At 38.1% G+C, this 23,376-nt stretch overlaps 1 long non-coding RNA gene across 1 annotated transcript; it reads left to right on the top strand.

The window, feature by feature from the left end:
• Positions 1-12,406: 12,406 nt before the first annotated feature.
• Positions 12,407-22,119, top strand: LOC112531719. The gene is made up of 3 exons (XR_003073625.2): positions 12,407-12,928; positions 13,562-13,783; positions 21,339-22,119. It is a non-coding gene; the product is annotated as an uncharacterized LOC112531719 (long non-coding RNA).
• The last annotated feature ends 1,257 nt before the right edge of the window (positions 22,120-23,376 follow it).

Genomic DNA, 23,376 nt, shown 5'->3' with positions numbered 1-23,376 from the left:
GTTTTTTAGGATTTTTTTTTTTCAATTTTGCATCTGTTTGATGTTTGATATGTTTTGAAGAAGCACTTGTGGCCAATAAAATGAAATCTATACATCAAATATTGATTTAAACCAAGGAAGGAAATGCTTTTTTTTTTTTTTTTTGCTTCATTTCCTACACAAGTGACAGAATTAAAGGTATGTTTGTTTAGTAATATTGTTTAGTAATATAAAAGGACTGGAAAATGAATAACCAACTGATATAGTAAGGGCAGCCTAGGTCTGCCGCTGGAAAGACTGAACACGGTAAATCTTAAATTGGGAAGAAATCACATGGAAGTGATATTCTGTTACATTTTAGTAAATCCATAAATTATTTGGTTGGTAGATTGTTAGATCTCTGGCACGCTGGAATCTTGTTTATAAGTTAATCTCAGTAAAATGGCAACATTGGTTTTAAGCAAATAATGAGTGTTTTTGATATTTGTCCCCCTTTATTCATTCCTCATTAAACCAAACTGTACCTCAGTGCTGCAGCACACTGAGTGACTGAACTTCCAGAACACAACACTAGAAGGACTTACACAATAGAAAAAATTCAAATACTACCCAGAACAAAAGTTCTAGCTATCACGTTTTTGGACAAGCCCAAGTGAGCACATGAGTCACAGGAGAAGTTATCTTAGGACATGCTTTCATTTTTACAGCTGGAGCTACTTCCTTTACTAATGAATAAATGAATAAATTATTAAATAAACCTTGTTAATACTAAGTCCTGCTTATCCATATTTAATTTATTATGGTTTTAAGTTGAAGGATTTAGGTTGGATATCAGGGGGAAGTTCTTTACCAAGGGAGTGGTGAGGTGCTGGCACAGGCTGCCCAGAGAGGCCGTGGATGCCCTGTCCCTGCAGGTGTTCAAGGCCAGGTTGGATGGGGCCCTGGGCAACCTGGTCTAGTATTAGATATGGAGGTTGGTGGCCATGCGTGAGGCAATGGGGTTGGAGCTTCATGATCCTTTAGGTCCCTTCCAACCCGAGCCATTCTATGATTCTATGGTTTACGGAGATCCATGGGACAGGAGGGAGTGAAAACCAAAATGTTTTTATTCCCCATTAGTTGTGAAGTTGGAATCTGATTTAGCATTAAAAAGTGCTAATTACTGTGACTGCAAACATCATGCACATTTCCAGATATACTGAACAAAATGCCCAGAAGTTTTCATGTCAAGCCTTCTTGATTCCAGACCTAGTTTGATAGAAAACACGGTATTATGAATTACCAAGCTTTTCCTTCTCTTATGAACAGGAGGAATGCCAGGAAACAGATCAGAAATTTGACTTCAGGTAGAAGCTGATGCTATCACAGCAGTAATTGTAACAAATATGCATGAAAATCTTAAAATACCTCAAGAGGGAAGGTTCTGATCCACAAGATGAATAAACAGCACATTTATGTCTGCATAAATAGAAGCGGATCCACCAAGCTCTGACTTTAAGTTTCAGAATTACATGGAAGGGTTTTATGCAAACGGTCATAGAAGACAGGTAAATCACTTGTTCAAAAATAATGCCATAAAATGCCTACTTAATTCCCTGATCTCTATGTGTTCTACATATTATGTTCAGCAAATTATATTTACATTTCCTTGCCTTTGGTATTATGAACACAAACCAAATACAATGAAGGTTTAAGCTGGTATTGTACATATAGTCTTTCCATTCCTATTGTTACCTTTGTGCACAAATGATTAGATATGGAAAGAACTCCAGTTACAGAGAAGATAATTTGAGAGAAAAAAAAGTTAGGTTGGACTTCTTATAGTAAATATTACTTTAATTTATACTTATCTATGTTTTCAATTACTGCTATTCCGGGTAAGTCTACTGATTCCACAGGAATTAGAGTTCCTAGAGAAAGAAGTGTGGAACTAGTGCAACCAAAAGGTGCTGTTGAAGAGCAGCTTGGTTTTGTCTTCAGATAAATTCATAGAAAATATGGAAAATTTTGTCATAGTTTATGAAATATTGTATCAGTTAGGTATTTTTATTTTGCTACCAGTTTTTTGACCCAAGGAATTTAGTTGGACTATGACCCAGGGAATTTCCGAGTGATATTCACAGAATGATGATTCTCAATGACTAAAAATAATAATGATTATAAAACAAGACACCATACCAAAAATTACCATGATTGTTTTTCGAATGATTGAGATTATTACTTTTTTTTTTAAGTTCTCAGCTTTTCTTCCCTTGTTCTGCAAAGAATATAAATCTTAAAAATGCTTTGCTTCAGTACTTCTCTATTCAGTTCATATTCTCCAGCAGGCTTCTGTTCTCTGATATCTCCTTCCATCATTAATCCATGAATTAATCCATGATTTTTTCTAATCCAACAAAGCACAGAGTGTATTACGAGACAATCAGCATGGCTTCACCAAGGGGGCAGGTCATGTCTGAACAATCTAGTGGCCTTCTGTGATGAACTGTGTCAGTGGACGAGGGAAGAGCTACTGTTGTCATCTATCTGGACTTCACTGAGACCTTTGACACGGTCCCCCACAACATCCTTCTCTCCAAATTAGAAAGGTATGGATTTGTTGGGTGGACTGCTTGATATGTAAGGACCTGGTTGCAAGATCATGCAGTAGTATGTATGTCCAGAGACAGTAGCAGTCAATGGCTTGATGTCCTGACAGAGTACCTAATGGTGTCCCTCAGGATGCAGTACTGGGACCAATACTCTTTAGTATCTTAATTGATGACATAGATGGCTGAATCGAGTGCACCCCCAGTACATTTGCAAGTTTGGTTTGTAAAGTAATGGAAAAAAAAGCAGGCACATCATTTCAAATTGTATCTTTTAATGAGTGGTCTATCTATTTGTCTAGACCAGGAAACAGAGAAAGTTTAGTTGTCATCAGATCTCTGTGACTTTAATTAGTGGGTTTAGTGAATGCTGTTGAAACTCTGGCCTTGCAGTTCCTTTCCTTGCCTGTTCACTTGCCTGTCTTGTCCAGTCCCTTAAACCTAAATTATGTCACCAGTGAAGGGCTCTGAGCCTTCAATTCCACCATATATAAAACATGCTGAACTGACTGGAACCATTCCATAACACTCTAGCTTGAGCAGTATCAGAAAAATATCTGAAATAGGTTCACGACTCCAAATGTACTAGTTCATCATATTTCACCATTACATCAAATCTGCGGAATGTTAATGAGGTGCTCAAAAACCGTCAGACAAAATTTCAAATAAATCTGTGCCATACTAATATCTTTCACACGTGCTGTTCCTTTCTTTGGAAACACAATGAATCGTCTTAGATTCATTAGAAAAAATTTGAATTTGAGTGTCCATTTTTGGCTCAGCTGGTGAAGTACTTTCTCTTTCCTCCAGAAACCACAGGATCATATCACTACATCTTCACATGATCCCCTTCTATAATAGCACAGCAGAGCTGGCAGGAACCTGAAGAAATCATCAGGTAACCTTATGGCTTCTGATAGCTGTCTGTCTGTTTTCTTCCTGAAAACTTCATGAGTAGTTTACTGCAGTGTTCTAATATTCATAGTGTTAAAAAGTTTGTCTTAATGTCTTACCACAGTTTGAATTAATTACTTGATTGTCTTACTTATGGTGGACATGTAGAATAAAAGTTAGGATTATTTTTATATAGTTATTGTTATTTTATTATAATAACTGCTTTTTAGACTTCTGATCTTACTTTGTGCTCTCCTTTGGATTCTCTTCTGTTGCTTCACATTTCTCTTACAGTACAGTAGAGCTTAAATTCTTTGCCCATGTCTGTACTATGATGGCATAAAACGTGATTAAATGTACTCCAAAGTGAAGTTCTGGATGTTACAAGCAGAAACCTTCTAATAAGACTTTTTTTTTTCTTTTATATCTACAACACGTTCTTTGCAGTCTCAAATGTTTGGAGAATATTCAGGCTTCAGAAAATATCTAACATTTGGACAATTACAAACATTCACAAAATAAGTTGTTATCTCCGCTTATCCATTCCAAAGATCATGCAGACATAAACAAGCTAGTTTATCTACCAAATACTTCCAGAAAAGCAAAAGTAGCATGAGCGTTAGCTGCACCAAAATTCCATGCCATTTAAGCTACTTTGATTTTAGTACTTCAACTGAGTAATTGTTCACCTCCTTTGTAAAGTGTTGTAGATATGCTTTAATATCATAGTCCAAACAACAATAAGCTAAGCAGATAGATACCCAGCTATTCAGGCTGGGAGTCCACAACTGACTTTGCAAAATTTTACTGTAATTTGGAGTTCAGAGGTTGCAGTGAGTAGATTCAATTTTAATCAGAGGTGGGAAGCACATGGAGCGCTGTACAAGCATTTTTCTAATCCAGCATGAGTGGTTTGATTTTTGTCATCATGAAACAATGATTACTTTATCCTCTACGGCAAATGATGAATTTCAGTGAGAATCTTAAATCTCCTCCCTGCTAAATTTGAATTGTTATCTTGGGGTATCTATTCTCTGTCATTTAGACAAGCAGCAGAAAAGCTGAAATTTTAGTGTGCTTTCTGAAGTTTCACTGAGATAGGTAAGTCCTATATTCGCTCCTTGTATTCTGAATTTAAAGAATGGAATGGCTGTTATTAGAATTGATAACAGTTTCATTTGTAAAATCTAGATTCAGTGTAAATCCCTATGCCTTTCTTCAGGTTACAAGTTACAGACAAACTGTCTGATGTTTTCCCCATAAGGGCCATCATAAATGTTTCATCTTGTTAGATTCTGACACTGCTGGAGGATTAGACAGGCCGTAGACATGATTCAGTTGCCATGATCCTTGAGAGATAAAAATAGTTCTCTGAAAAATAGTTCTCTGAAATATCAGCTTTCTGTTTCCAACAGTTGAATAGATCACACTTCATATTATTTTGTTTCCTTAACTCTCTCTAGATAATTATGGTCTTAATCATTGTCCACACTCACAATAATAAATTACAACAAAAGTTCATTAAAAAAACGCACAGTTTAATTGCTTCACTTGGCTGTAGCTACCAAACCTGTTATATGATTTTTGGTCTGATGTAAAACTTTTGTAGTGAAGCATCTTTTTCCAATTACGTGTTATGGAAATCCTGTGGCTTGTTTTAACTTCCTTCAGGACAATCTTTTGTGGTTAACTTGGCATATAAATTTGTCTTCATTATCTCAAGAAGAAAAAAAGTATCTATTTCTTGCTGTGAACCTTCTTGTTTAATGATAGGGATGATGGAGTATAAATGTATACAGACAGAAATTACTTCAGTGCTAAGGGGAAAATGATGATAATACTTGCGTTTTCAAAATGTGAAAGGAGCATTAGATATTTTTTTTTTTTCTCACAATACTACAGTAAAGTATGCAGCTATTAGCAACTGCTTTTTAAAGGGAGAAAAGTGTTTTGTAGAAAGCTAAAGCCTTTGATGAGGTCACATGGGAACAAGTAGTGTATTAAGCATATATTAAGCTGTAACCAACTACTTATTTTACCACCATCCCTGAAGACAGGCATTAGCAACCTAAGTAATTTCCATTAAACAATAATTTGGAAAACATCTGAAAGACGTGAGGATTGTAGCATTAATTTTTCTGGCTCTGATTGTTTAGGCAGATATCTCTGGGTTAATAATGCTTTTCATGGAAAATTCAGTGCTACAGTAGCTGCTAAAATGAAACAGCCTCTTAGGTTTTACTGGAAATAGTCACAAAAAAAGCTGAATCAGTCCTTTTCCCATGTACTATATAACTTGTGATGGTTTGGAATTCATACGTGTGAGAATATCAGTAATTGTTCTCATTATTGAAGGTTTTCTTAAAAGCTTCCTATAGACTTCTGAGACTTGACATGTATCTACAGAGCAATTACATATATAAGAACAAAAAAAAACAAGAGAAGCCTAAACTCTAAGTTAAAGATGAAGGTTCTTTTTGGCATGTTTTTCTAAGTTCAAATTTTGCTGTTTACACAAAGCATGTTTTCATCCCTAGAAAAGGCAGAAAGCCTTTTAGTAAGATCCTAGATTTGTAGGATATGAAGTTATTTGGGTTGAAAGGGACCAGTGAAGAAAAGAGTAGAAATAAAGATCTGACGACTGAACAGAACTTTGAGGGTTGTCCTGCTGCCCCAAGGTGAGCTTCATACATTGATGGGATCGGTATATGTATTTTTATATGTTGTGAGATGCAAGAAATACTTTGTGTCTTTACATGGGGTAGATTCATCTAGATCTGTGCTCTGTTGATACACAGACTCATAGGATCATTTGGGTTGGAAAAGTCCTCTGAGGTCATTAAGTCCAACCACTAACCTAGCGCGGCCAGGGCTACCACTAAATCATGTCCCTAAGTACCACATCTACATGTCTTGAAGTACCTCCCAGGGAGCAACAATGTGCACACGGCATTGCCAGCTTTGTTTTGGGTAAGAAAGAGATTGTGTTGGTGGAAGGGTCTTTTATAAAAAAATATTTTTATTCAAAAAGGAGTGTTAGTCTTCCTGGGAGTGCTGGGGGGGTGGCCTCTTGCAGAGCTGGGGAGCACCCTGGGCGCTGCCAGCCCTCTTCTTCTTGGGACACTGGAGCACCCCAGAGCAGCACAGGAGAATCACCTCTCTCAGACTGCTGGTCACACTTAATTTGATGCAGCTCAGGATACAGCTGGCTTTCTGGACTGCAAGCACACACTGCCAGCTTGTGTTGATTTTCTAATCCCATGTCTGGGTGACCTTAACCATCTTGATGGGTATATTATATCAAACTTGGAAAAACTGAGCCCACAGGGGGACAAGTTGCCAGTCAGAGAGCTCTCGGGTTTGGAGGAATAGGCTGTTAGGAACTTCACAAAGGTCAACAAAAAAAAATGCAATGCCTTTTGTCATGCTTTTGTAATTTTGCTATTGGTATTCCACATCATAACATCATGAACAAAAGAGAAGAAGAACTACGTATCCCAGAGGACCTCACAGTCAGAGAACGAAGATACACTATGGAAGATACGTCCTCTGGTTGCGCGCGGTCTTTTCCACTTTTGCTTGCTGCCGGGAGAGGAGTGGGTGTGCTTCCAAGCCGTGTGCCTTCATCAAGTGGGTCTTTCGGTTTCGGAAATTCTCTCACTCTCTCTCTCTCTATCGCTCTTTCGCTCTCTCTCATTTCATTTGATTTATTATCCTTACTTTCAATTAGATCGTATTATATCGTGTCATCTTGCATTCCAACATCATAGTTAGTAAAATAAGTTCTCCTTAGATCGTTGCCGCTGCTCCGTTTTTTTTCGGGAAGCCAGGGGGGCCCGCAAGCCTACTGCTCCCCTGTCACGGGCACAGATTTATCTAGATAACTCCGTGACACCTTTCATCCACTAGGAATGGAGTAACTCAGTTCAACAGTGGAATAGATTTTCACACACAGGGTGGTGACACACTGGAACAGGTTGTATAAGGAAGTTGTGAATGCCCCATCCCTGGAGGCATTCAAGGGCAGGCTGGATGTGGCTCTGGGCAGCCTGGTCTGGTGGTTGGCAACCCTGCAGAGGGGTTGAAACTAGATGATCTTTGAGGTGCTTTTCAACTCAGGCCATTCTATGATTCTACCAGACCAATTGGCTTGGAACAATTTTATAGAAGAAGACCCAGGGTCTGAAGGGGAGCAAGCAGACCAAACACAAGTCAGTAGAGATATCCAATGTAGTATCCACTTGCTCTTCTTACGTCTAATAAAAATTTATAGAGAAAATAAAAAATTGAAAGAAAAGCCAGTCTCTTCTCAGAAGAGGCAAGAGAGTACACAACAAATTACAGTAAGAGAAATTCTGATTAGATATAATTTAAAAAAACTTGCAAGTATAGGCAAAAGTACTGAAAAATAAATGAGATCTTGACTTCATCTGCAGATAGAGAACTGATTAAATTAACCCAATATGAGGTGGAACATAAAGAAGCAGAGATGAAACTTGTTATGCAACTATTTTCACACTTTTGACAACACATTCGGTGCAGGAGACCAGAGGGTGATAGAAACCCTAGGGACAATCAGTAATTGCCTTAGATATGGAGAAAGTCAAAGAGATTGGCCTGGGGCTGTATGATTAGCAAGGTCATCAGCAGCTTATGTTGACAATCTAATTTAGGAACCAATAAACAGTTAAGACAATAGCCCCTAGCATCTAGGAAGAGAGGGAAACACCAGGAATTTATGTCCAGATATGTATAAGGCAGAGCCTGAGATAGAACAGTTGTGAGCAGGGGACAAGGAACGAGCCAGAACTTCATGGACTGATAGGTCACAGTGAGTGCTCTGTTCCCTCAGGTTTATGGTGCAGATCTGTACTGACTGGCAAAGAGCTGATTTGCAAGTGCGTGATATGAATGCTTGTAGAAAGCTTGTGCTTTCTTGGAACAGAAATCAGTGGGGCAGAGGGCTCAGGAAAGCTAGTTGCTCCTCAAGAAGGAAGTCTTAAAGGCACAGGTCCAGGCTGTCCCCCTGTGTCATAAGATGATAAAGATAGAAAAAGTCCAGCTTGTAATCAACTTGGTAACTCTTATACCCCACTAGGGTAAAAGAGAATTTACCCACTAGGGTAAAAGAGATCAAAATACTTTTTTACAAATATATTAACTATTAACAGTAAGAGGATGGCTAAAGGGAATCTCTATCCTCTACTGGATAGAGCAGGGAATGTGATGACTGAAGATACAGAAAAGGCTGAGGTTCTCAATGCCTTCTTCACATCTGTCTTTAAAAGTCTGAGCAAGTATCTTCGGGGTATACTGCCCGATGACCTGGAAGTATGGGATAGGGAGCAGAATGAACCCCCCCAGTATTCAAGTGGAAACAGTTAGAGACCTATTACTCCACCTGAAATTTCACAAGTCCACGGAGCCAGATGGGATCCACCTGCAGGTGCTGAGGAAACTGGCAGAGGTGATTACCAAGCTACTTTTCATCATCTGTCAGCATTCCTGGTCAATTGGATAGGTCCCAGAGGATTGGAGGCTTGCCAGTGTGGCTCCCATCTACAAGAAGGGTCATAAGGAGGATTTTGGGAACTACAGGCCTGTCAACATGACCTCTGTGCCAAAAAAGATTACGGAGCAGATCATCTTGACGGAGATCACACAGCATGTGCTGGACAACCAGGGGGATCAGACCCAGCCAGCGTGGGTTCATGAAAGGCAGGTCCTGTTGACCAAACTTATCTCCTTCTATGATTGAGTGACCCACTTGGTGGATGAGGGAAAGGCTGTTGATGTAGTTCACCTAGACTACTTTGACACTGTCTGCCACAGTATTCTCCTGGAGAAGTTGGCAGCCCATGGCTTGGACAGGTACACTCTTGGCTGGGTAAGAAACTGTCTGAGGTCTGTGCCCAGAGTGGTGGTGAATGGAGTTAAATACAGCTGGCGACCTAGTTACGAGTGGTGTTCTCCATGGGTTGATATGGGGCCTGTCTTGTTCAGTATATTTATTGATGACCTGGATGAGGGGATTGAGTTCATCCTCAGTAAGTTTGCAGATGACAGCAAGTTGGCAGGAAGGATTGCTCTGCCTAGGAAGGCCCTACAGAGTGATCTGGACAGGCTGGATCACTGGGCTGAGGCCAATGGGATGAAGTCCAGCATGACTAAGTGCCAGGTCCTGCACTTTGGCCACAACAACCCCAGGTAATGCTACATTTCACATTTATCAGGCTTAGTGCTTATACACAACTGACTCATGCTCAGTGAATCCAACAAAATCTGGGCATGAGATGAGGAGTGGAGACAGGTATATGAATAGCTATTTCTGTAGGATTTCTGGTGGTTTTGCAGCACCAAATGCTCTAGTTTGAAGAATCTGGCTATCCCCAACAATAGAAATCCTCTTCTTTTCTGCTCAGACAGAATTTCCAGATGGAAATGCAGAATTTTGACAAGGACCTTGGATGAAGACTTGTACATCTGTAACAAAATATTTGAAGTTCATTATTTAGGACCACAAAAATGATTCAAGGGATGGAACACCTCTCCTACAAGGACAGGCTGAGAGAGCTGGGGCTGTTCAGCTTGGAGAAGAGAAGGCTGTGAAGTGACTGGATAGTGGCATTTCAGTATCTAAAGGTAGAACAAGAAAGAAGGGCACAGACTCTTTAGCAGGGTCTGCGGTGATAGGACAAGGGGAAATGGTTTCAAACTAAAAGAAGGTAGATGTATGCTGGACAGAGGGTCTTTTACTATGAGGGTAGTAAGGCACTCAAACAGATTGCCCAGAGAATGATGGAAGCCCTGTACTTGGAGACATTCAAGGCCAGGTTGGGTCAGGCTCTGAGCAACCTAATCTAGCTGTAGGTGTCCCTGCTTATTATCGGAAAGCTAGACTATATGACCTCTAAAGGCTCCTTCCAGCTCTAAGTTTTCTATGATGCTATGATTGCAGACCAATCTGGTCAGTATTAGACACATTTTTACTCTGCTATCTACAGTGACTTCCCCAGAGGAAGGAGCTCTAAAGCAATGATATAATTTTAACAGTGATGTAGTTAATTTTTGTGATTTTTATTTCACCTAAACTGGCTATCATGCTTTACACCTTATTTTAGAACATAAACACATAACATAATATAAACACATTTATAACACATAATTCTCTTTATTTTACTTACATATAATGAAGATTTGATTGGCAGTAGGAATCTGGCAAGAAGAGAGCTAGAGAAGGAAAAATAGGTAGTTTCTGTTCTGTTTTGGTTACAGCTGATCAGAAAATAAAGGAAGAAATGAAAACTAGAAAATAGGAGCAATATGGGTGATATTCTTTTCTTGTTAGATCAGTACCTCCGTATGTGAGGAGATCACAAAACTCTTTATGAGCTGATGTCTAGGAACTTGCATGAATGATAATGAAAGGATGTGAAAGATCATCTTGAATCATGTGAAAGTTCAGGACAGGGTTTAACTCAACAGTAGCCTTATGTTCTTTCAGCGTCATAGTTTCCTTGGTCCCATTGAGGCTATGAGTGATGGTTTGCCACACAGCATATCTTGGAATGACATTAACATACAGAAAAAAAGTCATATAACAGTGTCTGACATAAAAATGTTTCTGAGTAGTCTGTGAGTTTCTAACCTTATTATAAGCTGTTACACAGCTATATTCTGAATGACTTAGAGTTCAAAACATGTCACCTTTAATCTGCTCTGCCAGTGATTTTCTATGTCCTGGGCAAATCACTTTGTCTTTGTGCTTTGAAGTAGTCACTTACAAGAAAGCTTGCGTGACACTGAAATATCTTGATGAGGAAAGTGAGTTTAAGAAAAATTTAAGGTGATTTATATCTAATGAGTTTTGATATGAATGAAATTTTTATGAAAGAAGCTAGAGACCTGGGATGATAAAACATCACAACTGGTAAAAGAAACGTAAAGATTTCATAAAAAAAGCAGTTTGTATTTGTAGGGTAGATTGTATAGTAGGCATGCATTTTAGAGGGAAATGCTGACAGTGCGTCTGAAGTTTCTTAATTTCAAATATTAATTCTAATTTGTTCTTTCCTATCATTTAATGTATTCTGCTTCTTCTCTTTCTTTCACATTCCTATGGGCTTTTTATGTCTCTCAATTAATTCATTAAAAATGTTAGCCTCCCACATTATCCTCCCCTGCAGTTTAGGTTAAGATAGAGTTTATTTTGCCTTAAAGATGCCATTAGGTGTCTATGTTTTCCAAAATCCCAGAAGATAAATTTGCTTCCTCTATCGGTGATTTACAAGGACAGGAACAACTACAGCTCTGGAATTCAAAGGGGAAATGGCTGGTTAGAAAGCAAGAATTACCTCAAACTCCATGCACATTAATATGTAGCGAAGCAAAATGCTGCGTGTGGAAGTTTCCAAATAAACAATCTGAATCAATATTAAAGATTTTAAGTGCAGTCTATTTAAAAAAAGCCTCTATTGTTCAGTCAGTTACTTTACAGCAAAATCACCAATTGCTAGTCCTAATTAAGTCCAAGTACTGAAATAACACTGCTGCCTGTGAGATAAAAGTGCCTTGTTATTAGAAGGTCTACCCACTGTGAATGATTTGATTTTATGCTCCTGAAACCATCTTAAATTATGCTGTTCGTAAGAAAGTGACAGCAGACAGAGGGTTATTATTTGGACGAGCCTCTATGAATGAAAATTCAATGGCCAGACTCATTTGTCTGCCTAAAGATGCAGTTATATTTTAGGTTCACTTGATTTTGGAAAGTTTGATGATTATGAAGGAAGACAGCCTGAGCTGCTCCTTGTCTGGTGTAGGGAGATCCGGCTTCCATCTCCCTCAGCTAGTTAGTGCCCAACAGAGAAAAAAAAAAATGCTAAAAACTGCTGAACAATGACAATTCAGGGCTTCCTTGTAGAGAAATAAAGTTTTAATGGAAGTGTCTTATGCCTGACCAGTATTCAACTGCTTCTCAGGCTGCTGGCATGGACCTGATTTTGATTCCTGCATCTTCCTTTTCTGTTGTGGCAAGGAAACCCTCAGAAAAGACTTAGGGGAAGTGTTTCCAAAAAGAGTTATCTAGGTTGTATGTGGGGAAGCAAACACCTCTGATTATGAAGAACATGGCCCTGCAAATTCATTGGACTGAGAAAACACAGCTGTGCAGACTCCAGTTCCTCAGGCTGCACTGGAGATTATCAAGAAACGTATTCTAACATCAAACAGCCATGTCAACCGCTCATTGTGGAATACAAAGTTTTGAGCAATTGTTACAGATAGAAACTGATGGTTGGAGACTCATTCTCCCCAGATCAACAGTGCGTGTTGACTTAGATATGCTGGTCCTTTTCTGAATGATAAGAAAAAAATAACACGTGCTCCTAAACTTTTAGATGCAATTTATTAGAGAGCATTAAGAAATGGAGGAATTATTACTTCCTCTTGTGTCTTATACAAAAAAGGTAATTTGGAATGCTTGGATGAAAGTAATAATTATGAGTTATATATTATGTGGCAGCGTATAGTTTAGCATGAGTAATATGTGCAGAAAAGCAATAACATTTGGTTTTCTGAGATGTACTGAATCAGTTAAACCTCCAGAGATGGTTATAACTAACAGTTCAGCCTGGACATCTCCAAACAGCAGATGACTTCTTCTGGCCCGTTAGATTGCTGCAAAAGGGCAGATTGCTGCCAGAACCAGAAGAGTGGGAAATGGTTACTAGCAGTGTTAGGTTGTTGCTGAAAGCAGTAGTAGTTGATGGCACTGACAATTTGCCATCAGCTTGGCTTTAAAAGGCCATGGGTGACAGTGCAGTAATATTTTGCAAACATGAAATAAGAATATTCCACTGGAGAAACAATGTTCTTCCTAACTAATTCTGTTAGCAGATTATGTTGTCTGACATTATGCTACCGCATATTAAAAATTGCATTGTTATGATTTTTCAGTATCTGGGATAGTCAAAGTAAATCCAACATTATAATTCCTATATTTTCTTTCAGCAAGCACATTGAGCATTTTGGACTTCTGCATTTGCTCATTTCTTTGTATTAAACATTACGTCATCATTTGTCTTTCTTTTTCTTCCTAGAACAGAAGTCTACAAACTGATCATAAATAGTTCTAAACAGAAAAGAAGACTGTTTATTCTTGATGTGGCCTAATTTAAGAAGTTTCATCAAAATTCCTTCATTCATCTCTACTGGCTCTTCAAAGCAAATCCTAATTGGAATGTACGTGACATTCATCACACAGTGATGCAGATGCAGTATCTGGGTCTCTGGAACATGTGACTCCTGTGAACATGGTACGGGTCAGTTGCCATTTAATTTCTGTTCCACTAATAATCATAAAGAATGCCATAGGGGCTTTTAGCAGGCAGTAACAAAACAGTGGCTTTTGAAACACCACTCTCAAATCTGAATGAAAGTGTCAGATAATTGAATTTAGCTATGTCAAATCTTGGCTTGGGTTTCCTGTGTTTTCATAGTGGCATTCCTCCATGCTTCCAACAACATGGCAATTTCTATAGAGAGTGTTTGTGTGTGTAGGCAGGCAGCTCCCTGACGACACTTCTCTTTTGTCCCTGCAATACAAAGAGGGATACATTACTCTGTCAAATACAAAGGACTAATTCTACTAAATCAGCTTGTGTGCTCATTAGTGGGCAGCAGTTTGCAAAATTTAATTACCAAAGATTCACAATCACATTGCTAAATTTTAAGACTTGCTAGTTTTCTTTATTGCATAAGCCATTTTACATAATCAGTATAACTGTTACAGATGCCTGTATATATAGAGCATGTTTTTCGTTGTGATGACTTTCTTGTGCAGGATACAATGTTGGTAGAACTCGTTAGGATTTTTTCAAAATCTTTGCCTTGCATGTAAATTCATGAGAGTTGAATTCACCATTCACTGAGGTTCTTTTTACAAGCACAATGCAAACAGCATATACACAGAAATGTTACTTAGTCATTTTAACACGTTATCCTTATTTAAGATTATTAATAGCTAATACTAAGAACTAGCTCATTACAAATTTGTGAAGAGAAAACGTGACAATGAAATACTTCTGATATCTCTAGTGCAGCTAGTGCACTGATAAACTATTTCAGATCCATGATATACCAACTCCACTTACTGGCTGGTATTTCCAAATACTGGTGTACATATTGAATCCTGAAAAAGTGATATCAGAAGTGTTATGCAGCATACCAGAATTCCTTACTCTGTACAAAATAAAGTGCTTTAAATGTTTTGAATATTTGAAAAAGTCCTGTTTGCAAGTGCTTAGAAACTATACATGAGCTTGGAACAGGCAAGGCAGAGCAGCATTTAAGGCAGAGAAATTTTAAACATAAACATACTTGCAGTACATCTAGATTTTTTTTTTTTAATGTATGCAAACTACAGAGTTTTCAAAGAGTTCTCACACTTAGTACATCCCATTTTGGAAAGACCTGGGCTACTTGAATCAGAAATGGAGCTCATAAATAGATTTCTGACTAGAAGCTCAGATGCACTGCAGAGTAGGAGCTCCTCAACGAAACTTTTGCACTATTTTCCAGCCTGTAGCATTGTTTTCTCTCAGTGTCTGGCTCTGCAAAGTGAGATCTATGGATATTTTTAATGTACCTTTTTCTTATTTATGTTGTCTAGAGTAAACACGTCTGAAATTATGCAGACCGAATATGAAATTTGTGAATGCCTTTCAATTTTTGAATTATTTTGAATATATCCTGTTATCTGTTAGCCTTTTTTATTTATCATTTAATCATCTATATTAATTCTTATCTTCTAAAATGCTTTTCTATTACAGTAGCTACATGTTACTTCTTGCCTGACTATGATGTTCAAAGCACAAACAGAGCATTTTCATTCGAATATGTCCTCACAAAGACGTGCAGAAGCACACTGAAGTCTGCACCTGGATATCATCAATACCCAAATGTACATGGAAGCTGAGATCCAGGCTGTTTTCTGGAGGGTGGCGGAGAGTAAAAATAATTTTATCAAAATTCTTTAATCTCCTACATCATATTTGCATAAGTATGATAAATGTCCTTCAGCGCAGAGTAGGCTTTAGGGCATATTCTTGCTACCGCTGCCAAACACTTTGGCATAGTCCCAGCTCCTGTTTCTTGATAATGATATTACCCATACTGCTCTGAACATTGTCGGTAATATTTTTCCTTTATGAAAGTACTACCAGAACATAAAAGTTTTCCTCAGCAAACATTCTCTTTTAATAATTTCATGTAAAATATAAGGCATTGTCAATGTCAATTTGTTAATAGGAAGTGCATATTCTTGCTGCTATAAAAAGAAAAGTAGCTGTTTTAGTTGGTTTTGTGTGTGTGTGTGCTTTTTTTTTGTTTGTTTGTTTTGTTTTTAGGGATTTGCTGTTTTATTTTTTGTTTGTTTGTTTGTCTTCTCTAAGGGTTATTTTTTGTTTTCCTAATATGTTTTTACATTTTCAATATTATTATATTAAAATTGTATTTCATATTAAGAGTGAGATTACATGTGCATATATATTCTGTTAACTTCTTTTTCAAGTCAAGGAAAACAATTAAAACATGAATTAAAAATGGAATAAAATAAAGTCACTACTGAAAATACTTAAAATACTTAAAAACCTCAGCTCTTCCTCCCCTGTGAGGACAGGCTGAGAGAACTGGGGTTTTTCAGCCTGGAGAAGGGAAGGCCGTGGGGTGATCTCATAGCAGCCTTCCAATACCTGAAGGGGGCCTACAGGAAAGCTGGGGAGGGACAGGTAGTGATAAAGGCAGGTAGTGACAGGACAAGAGGAAATGGCTTTAAAATGGAAGAGGGTAGACTTAGACTAGATATTAGGAAGAAATTATTTACTGACACTGGAACAGGTTGTCCAGTAAGGTTTTGGATGCCCCCTCCCTGGAAGCATTGAAGGCCAGGCTGGATGAGGCTTTGAGCAACCTGGTCTAGATGGAGGTGTCCCTGCCTAACCCCTGCAAGGGGTTAGAAATAGATGATCTTAAAGGTCCCCTCCAACCCAAACCATTCTATGATTCTATGACATGATTATGATTGAATAATTTTCTATTTCAAATTTGGGTTATGAGAGCAACTGAAAACATGAGTGAGGAGTCAAAGGAGAGCATTTTTTAAGCTTTTTTAAGCTCTTTCTCATTTCTTCTGTTCAGATCCAAACTGACTATGTAAGTTATTTTGTACAAGTTAGGTTTGGACCTTTGGCAGCATTTGATATTAGTAACTTGGGACTCCTTTCCTCTGCCTGCTTCTTAGCTGGCTTAGAAACTTAGCTCATAGCTCTTGGTGCAAAGTTAGTACAAAGATTTGCTGCTGTGAAAAGAACAGCAGGATGGTCTTGAGGAGTACTTTGATAAAAAATTCATTTTCTGTGTTAAAAATACAAAATACGTGGGGAGGGAAGACAAAGATTAAGAACTTGCAAGTCTGAACCTCCTCTCCTAGAGAAGTACAGCCAAGTGTTCATAGTGTGAAATCACTGTGTACAGTACCTCATCTCTTTTCTTTGCAATTGGAAGTGTCACACAGTTAAATGTAATACACTTCAACCCTTATTAACATATCTATTACAAATAAGTTAGTTCTGACTCCACGTTCTTAGGCAAAAAAGAACATTGAAAGGCCCCAGTAAATCAGAAAAATGAAGGACTGTCAGCTTATCCTTTCATTGTTGCATTGTTGTTGTGTTTTTGTTTTTGTGTTTTTAAATGGTGATTTGTAAGCAAGTAATTAAAGGTCTAGAATATTGGACTAATATTTTCACAGAACCATAGAATGTTTTGGGTTGGAAGGGACCTTTCAGATCACCTAGTTCCAACTCCCTGCTATAGGCAGGGGTACCTCCCACCAGACCAGGTTGCTCAAAGCCCCATCCATCCTGGCCTTGAATGCTTCCAGGGAGGTAATTTCCATTAATCATAATGTGTTTAGTAACATCACACATTAAGCATGTACTCTTGTGAAAGATCTTTTACATACTTTCTACATACATGGTATGAAGTCTTTATCATGTAAAATAAGAACCTTCACTATGAATTAAGAACAGTGCCCCATTTCTTCAACAGGGAAAAGCAAAATGAGCTGGATGTGGCTCTGGGCAGCCTGGTCTAGTGGTTGGTGACCCTACACATAGCAGGGGGGTTGAAACTAGATGATCATTGTTGTCCTTTTCAACCCAGGCCATTCTATTATCAAACCTTCTTTAGTAGTCAGAGCCCAATATATCATCAAATAATTAAAATGTGAAAGTATAAAAATATGCACTTTCTTCATTGACAGATATGAGTGCAATTGCTCCCCAGGAGAAATCAAATTTTAATAACAGAAAATTATTGTGTGAATATTTCAAAATATTCAGATCAGAACACACTCTGAAATATATGTGTCCTTTTCAATGGATGTGAAATTCCCAACTGAGGTTCACTGTTCATAATCTTTGAAGTACTTCTAGTTTGGAGGACCTGGCTGTTAAAACAGCTTTGTTTAATTGTACTTGGGTAAATATTAATATTTTCCCTCCCCAGCCTTACTCACTGAAAAAGGACAAGCTTCTGGCAGGCTGGAGCCTTCTTTGGATCTCTCCTTTAATGACCTTAATGTCAGATGGGAGCTTTGTTCTGTAGCCTTGGATAAAAAGTGTCTTTTGGCATTGGTGTGAAGAGAATATGGTGAACAAAGTCTGAGGGCAACTAAGAAACGTTTATTTACTGTGATTGCTTTGATATGCTATATCAGGGACTACCCTTTCAGCCCTGAAATTTATTGAAAAGTGTTACCCAAGCTATCAGAGTTACATCATGGAGAAAAATTCATGACAATTGTATTCCCTCAGTGCCAAGTCTTCTTGAGTCAAGAAGAAAGCCTACAGAGGAAGACACCAAATAGGGGTAAACACCTACAAATTCTCCTCCACAGGTGGCTGACTGAAAAGGCAGCCAGCCTGAGTTCCTTTTTGTAAGAGATTGTACAGAAAGCACTGCTGGGAGTGGTGGAAAGCTGCTTGTGCCTGGAAGGGATTGAAACCGGCTCTCATAGACATGACTCACTGCTGCTCATTGTTCACACTTAAGTAAAATGCTCTTGCTTTGCTTGGGTATTGTTTTACATGCACCCCGCACTCAAATGAAGTACAAATGACTGTATTACTTCAGTCAGCTGTAAAAAAGATTATTCCTACAAGTTTGTGTATAGACTATTCACAAGCTGTGTGCTTGTGAAAAAGTCTTGAAACATAATTAACAGTATGTAATCACATTTTTAAAACTGTAGGTGTAGTGAAAAATAACTCCACATCCAGGGTTTTTTATAATAATTAAAAGCTTGGAGAAAAATATATGAGCAACAGTCATGATGGCAGTAGGAGGGATGAGCTAAGCTGCAGAACATACAGGATGCAAAGAAGTTCTATCCATGCTACTGTTGCGTAACACCTGCAGTGGTGGCATTGGTGGCAAACTGTTCTGTTAGTTTTGTGATTTTTATATTGCTCTTCTTTCTCTGGAAATGGGAAAAGACATCAACCTGGTTGCATGCTACTCCAGTACAATATTTGTGCCGCACCAATAGAACAGTGTGTTGCACGTACCTTGTTGTTTCTACTTAGTTGCAAGTTCATGAACAGATGCAGGAAAACATCGGCCTTCAGAACAAGGTAATCAAATACTTGAATTCTGCCTTTGCTACTGAAACAGGGGCTGCTCAGGTCAGTCACAGTAACCCTCTTGTGCAGTACAATTCTCTTGCACTGCATTTGGATTTTGAATCAATAACTGCCCTGTAGCCAAGGTTACTATGACGCATCACCAAAGCCAGAGGAGAAACAACAGCAGAGCTGAAGTTGGTTAGAAAGTGGATAGATTTGTGGCGCATTGTCTACCATGGGATATAATCAACAACATGATGACGAATTTATTTTCTTGGATATGTGTCTATAAAATGAAATAGGGATGAAAACACGATGCTGTAGATGCATATATATATATATTATAGGACTGGTTTTTCCTTTCAGAATTATTTCTTTCTTTCTGCTTATATTTGTTTCCTGCAATTCTCATCTTCTGTTTTATGTTCTTACTCCCTTGCCAATTCACAAGACTACCTTAGATTTTACTGCTTTCACTGTTCCGTAGTTGCACCTCTCTACACTGTGTTCTCTGATGCTTTTTGGCAACAGAAACAAGAGCTGTTGTTCAGATTAGTCTCTAGTTCTTGGTACTATCACAGCCATTTTGGTTGCCAGAGTTCCAGAGTGGACCTCTCTAAGTGTTTCTGTTTCTCTCCCACTCTTGCATCCAAGAGAGCCAGTGGTGGCATTCTTTCTGAAACAACTTATAAGCCTTAATTGCTGGAAAATCTTCTACTTGCATTTCTTCCTCCTACAGAGAAAGAGATGGAGAGAGATGAAGATTTTTGTGTGACCACTAGGATATGCTTTCCACAAACTTCACTTAATATGGAATTGAGAAAAACTGCACTGGTTTTCAGATTGGGATATTTAAAACAGCTCTCAGTAACCCTTCAATGTGGCATTTCTGTTCAGTACTTATATTTTTTGGAAAGCAGAAGCAGATTTCTCTGGGGGTAGTGTGTTATGTGTTAGAAGAGCTTGGAAGAGGTTTTTTTCCTTCTAAAAAAGAGGAACATGTGGTGTAAAACTATTCAACAGCTTTTTAGAAACATGATGAAGATAGTTTTGCCTCTTCTTTTCCATCAGAGTTATTGGAAGAACGTCTTATTTTCAATGAAACTTCTTCTACAGTAATTTTATGCTGCCTGGACCTAGTTTATAATATTTCCTATATTGTTATGTTGTCTTGAAGATACACGTATTCGATATGTGAGTGTGTAACAGCTGTCACTATTAGCTCTCTGTAATTTTTACATGTCTATGAGGTTCTATTTCACTTAGAACTTGTTTTTCACCTGATTATTGGAGAGTGAGGGGGGAAGGGTAATGCAAAAAGACCAATGCATTGGATGCCTCAATATTGCATGAGGTAGAAAGAGGTAATATGTGTCTTTGGGCTTGACTGAATAGAGACTGACTGAAGAATTGCTTCAGTGCCACTTGAAGACAGTAGAAATAACCAGCCTTCAGATATATCAGAATTTGGGATCTATTTTCAGCTGTAGTAATTTCTACCTGTTTTCTTTTGGCAGATGTCAATAGATGATACTAACAATGATTATTTGTTGTTGTTGATGTTGTTTTTCTCATTTTTCTATAGTGTTGAAAAGCAGGGAGGTCCTGCACCCAAGATGTTGTGGAAGCAGCAGTTTTTTTGGGGAGTTGTTCTCTTTTTTTAGTTTAATTTCTTCATTTTACCAAAGATGCACAAAAAGCATGTGTCTGCACCCAAACCGAAAAGAGCACAGAGCCACAGAGCTCTTCATTGTCTCCATAATCCTTAAAGACTGTAGGATTCAAGCAACCTGTAAAGGCTTTATGACACCAGGAGAATAGACCTGGCAAAGGGCAGGATGCATCTGACTGTGGCAATGTGGCTAATCTTGCTTCAGTTTATTTCCAGAAGATCTTTTTTAGAAATTCTTATTTATAGTTGTCCCAAGTTTTCAAAGCCATCACTGTTATAGGATATGTTATCCATATCTGTTAGTAGGTAGCATGTGAAGGCGCATTTTGGAGAGGTAGACCATATTTTTTTGTGAGTAACTTTCTCTCCCATTTTCCCCTTTGAACAGAAGGGAATATCTAGCTATTCATAGATTAATTTTAATTTTATACAAGAGTATCATCCAGACAGGTAGAGATTAATTACACTATTCTCCAAGATAAAGCAACAAATTTATTTGTTCTGTCTGCTCTGACACAGATGTTCCCAGACCTGGAATTGCGTGACTCCAAAACAACCCATGCAGCACTGTGGAAAGCACAATGACTACCCCTTCTCCAACCACAGAGGAAGGGCATCTGCAAAAACAAACAAACAAACAAAAAACCAAAAAAGGGAATTCGGCTTTTCCTTCATATTTCTTTTCCTTTGTATTTCACATATTTCTTCCTTGCAAATCTCTCCCAGTCACCAAGACAGTAATGACCTATTTCCTATTCCCATCAGCAAATCAAGAAATATTATTCAGAGAACAATTGAGATTTGGCTTCTCAGGTAACGGGAATATTCTTCATTTGTCAAGAGCTACAGAGTGTATTATGACTGCAACAAACATCCTAGAGATAAAAAAGAGGAAATATTGGCTTTACACTTCATTGATGGTGTTTTTCATATCACAAATCCAGTGACATCTAACATTTTTATCAATTAAAATCTTCCTTTTCTTTTGTCACAAAGAACACACAAATCAGTTGTCAATTGATCTAATTCAAGTTTTAATTCCTTGAACCAAGTAAAAATATCTCCAACTTTAAGACTGAATTGTATATGTAAAAATATTAAGGGCTTTTTTTGTCTGTTATTTTTTTCTTCTCCTGTTATAAATCTGAATTACATCCAATATATTTTTCAATCTAGGTTATTGAGAGAAATGCTGAGTACATAAAAACGTATGAGAAAACAAGGTAGTGGTGATGGGGAAATTATGACAGTTCATCTTGTCAAGAGGTCATACACTGAATTTCATATGCAACAGCTTCTCTGAAAGGAATGCCTTCTATGTTATTATTACATTGGCCCACAGTGTCAGAGGCAGATGTTGGTGGTATTGCAGCAGAGGTTGAACCTTCCCACCAATATTCTGCTACGTTTTGTTGCCACGTGACAGATGGCAGCAGAGGGGCACTCTGACGATGGGGGTCTGCTGTGAAAGTGCAGATGAAGCAAAGATGTGTCATTGAATTCTTCCATGCAGAAAACATGGCACCCATTGACATTCATCAGCACTTACTGAATGTTTATGAAGACCAAACAGTGGATGCGAGCACAGTGAGGGGTCGCGTTTCAGCTGTGGTGACAGCAATGTGGAAGACAAGCCATGTTCTGGATGGCCATGAACAGCTGTCACACCACAAAATGAAGAATGTCTTAATAAGCTCATTTGTGTAAATCAACTAATGGTGGTGAGTGTGCTGAAAAATAGTGTTTTGTAGCTGAGAATTTGCTCTATCAAGTAGTGCTATTCTGCTCTGTATATGTTGTTGTCTCCACAGAAATAAATGGGAGACATTACTTTTAGGGAGACCTGCATATATCATAAGGTTCTCAGAAATGGGTATCAGAGAAAAGAAGGACGCTGTACCTCTGTAGTTTGAATGTAGCCATCACCTAACTTTGCAAAATTTTCTTTCACAGGAGTTGTCTATCCGTGCTGTTCCATTCAGTTATAAGTGTTATTATTTTAAACTAGACAAATTGTTTTCTGTACTGTTGTCTTCTCAGATGGAAGTTACTGCCCCTTCAGTGAGTAAATACTGAAATTCAACTACAAAGTAGAAAATAACTGAGCACCTCCTTCTGTTGCAAAATGGATCACATCAGGTTCACTTCAAGCACTGTGGGAACAGGAAACTCGCTGGCTGACAGGGATGTCTCAAGTCCCTCTGTTATGACAAGAAGAATTTGTCACATCATATACAGTATATGCAGCTTTATTTTTTACAGGATGTGAACTTGAGACTAAATTCAGTTGGGATGCACAAAAAACATCAGATCTAATATGGAGAACACCATTATTTTAGTTTTGATTTGGCATATGTTCAAGAAAATCCACAGCATGTGCAATATGTAAAATACATATAAAGTGAAGTATAAATAGCATATGGTGGGATAAAGCAAAAAAAAAAAAAAAAGTTTATTTTTTTTTGGAACCCCATACCCCACATATTCAAATCTGTAGATTTTTATTATGTGGGCCATTCCGTGCTCTTGTAAGGTGTACGTACGCACTCATAAGAAA

This window comes from Gallus gallus, chromosome 2 (assembly GCF_016699485.2).
Source record: "Gallus gallus isolate bGalGal1 chromosome 2, bGalGal1.mat.broiler.GRCg7b, whole genome shotgun sequence".
NCBI classification, from domain to species: Eukaryota; Metazoa; Chordata; class Aves; order Galliformes; family Phasianidae; genus Gallus; species Gallus gallus.
Note: the sequence above shows the minus strand (reverse complement) of the source record. Positions and strands in the feature narration are given on the sequence as shown.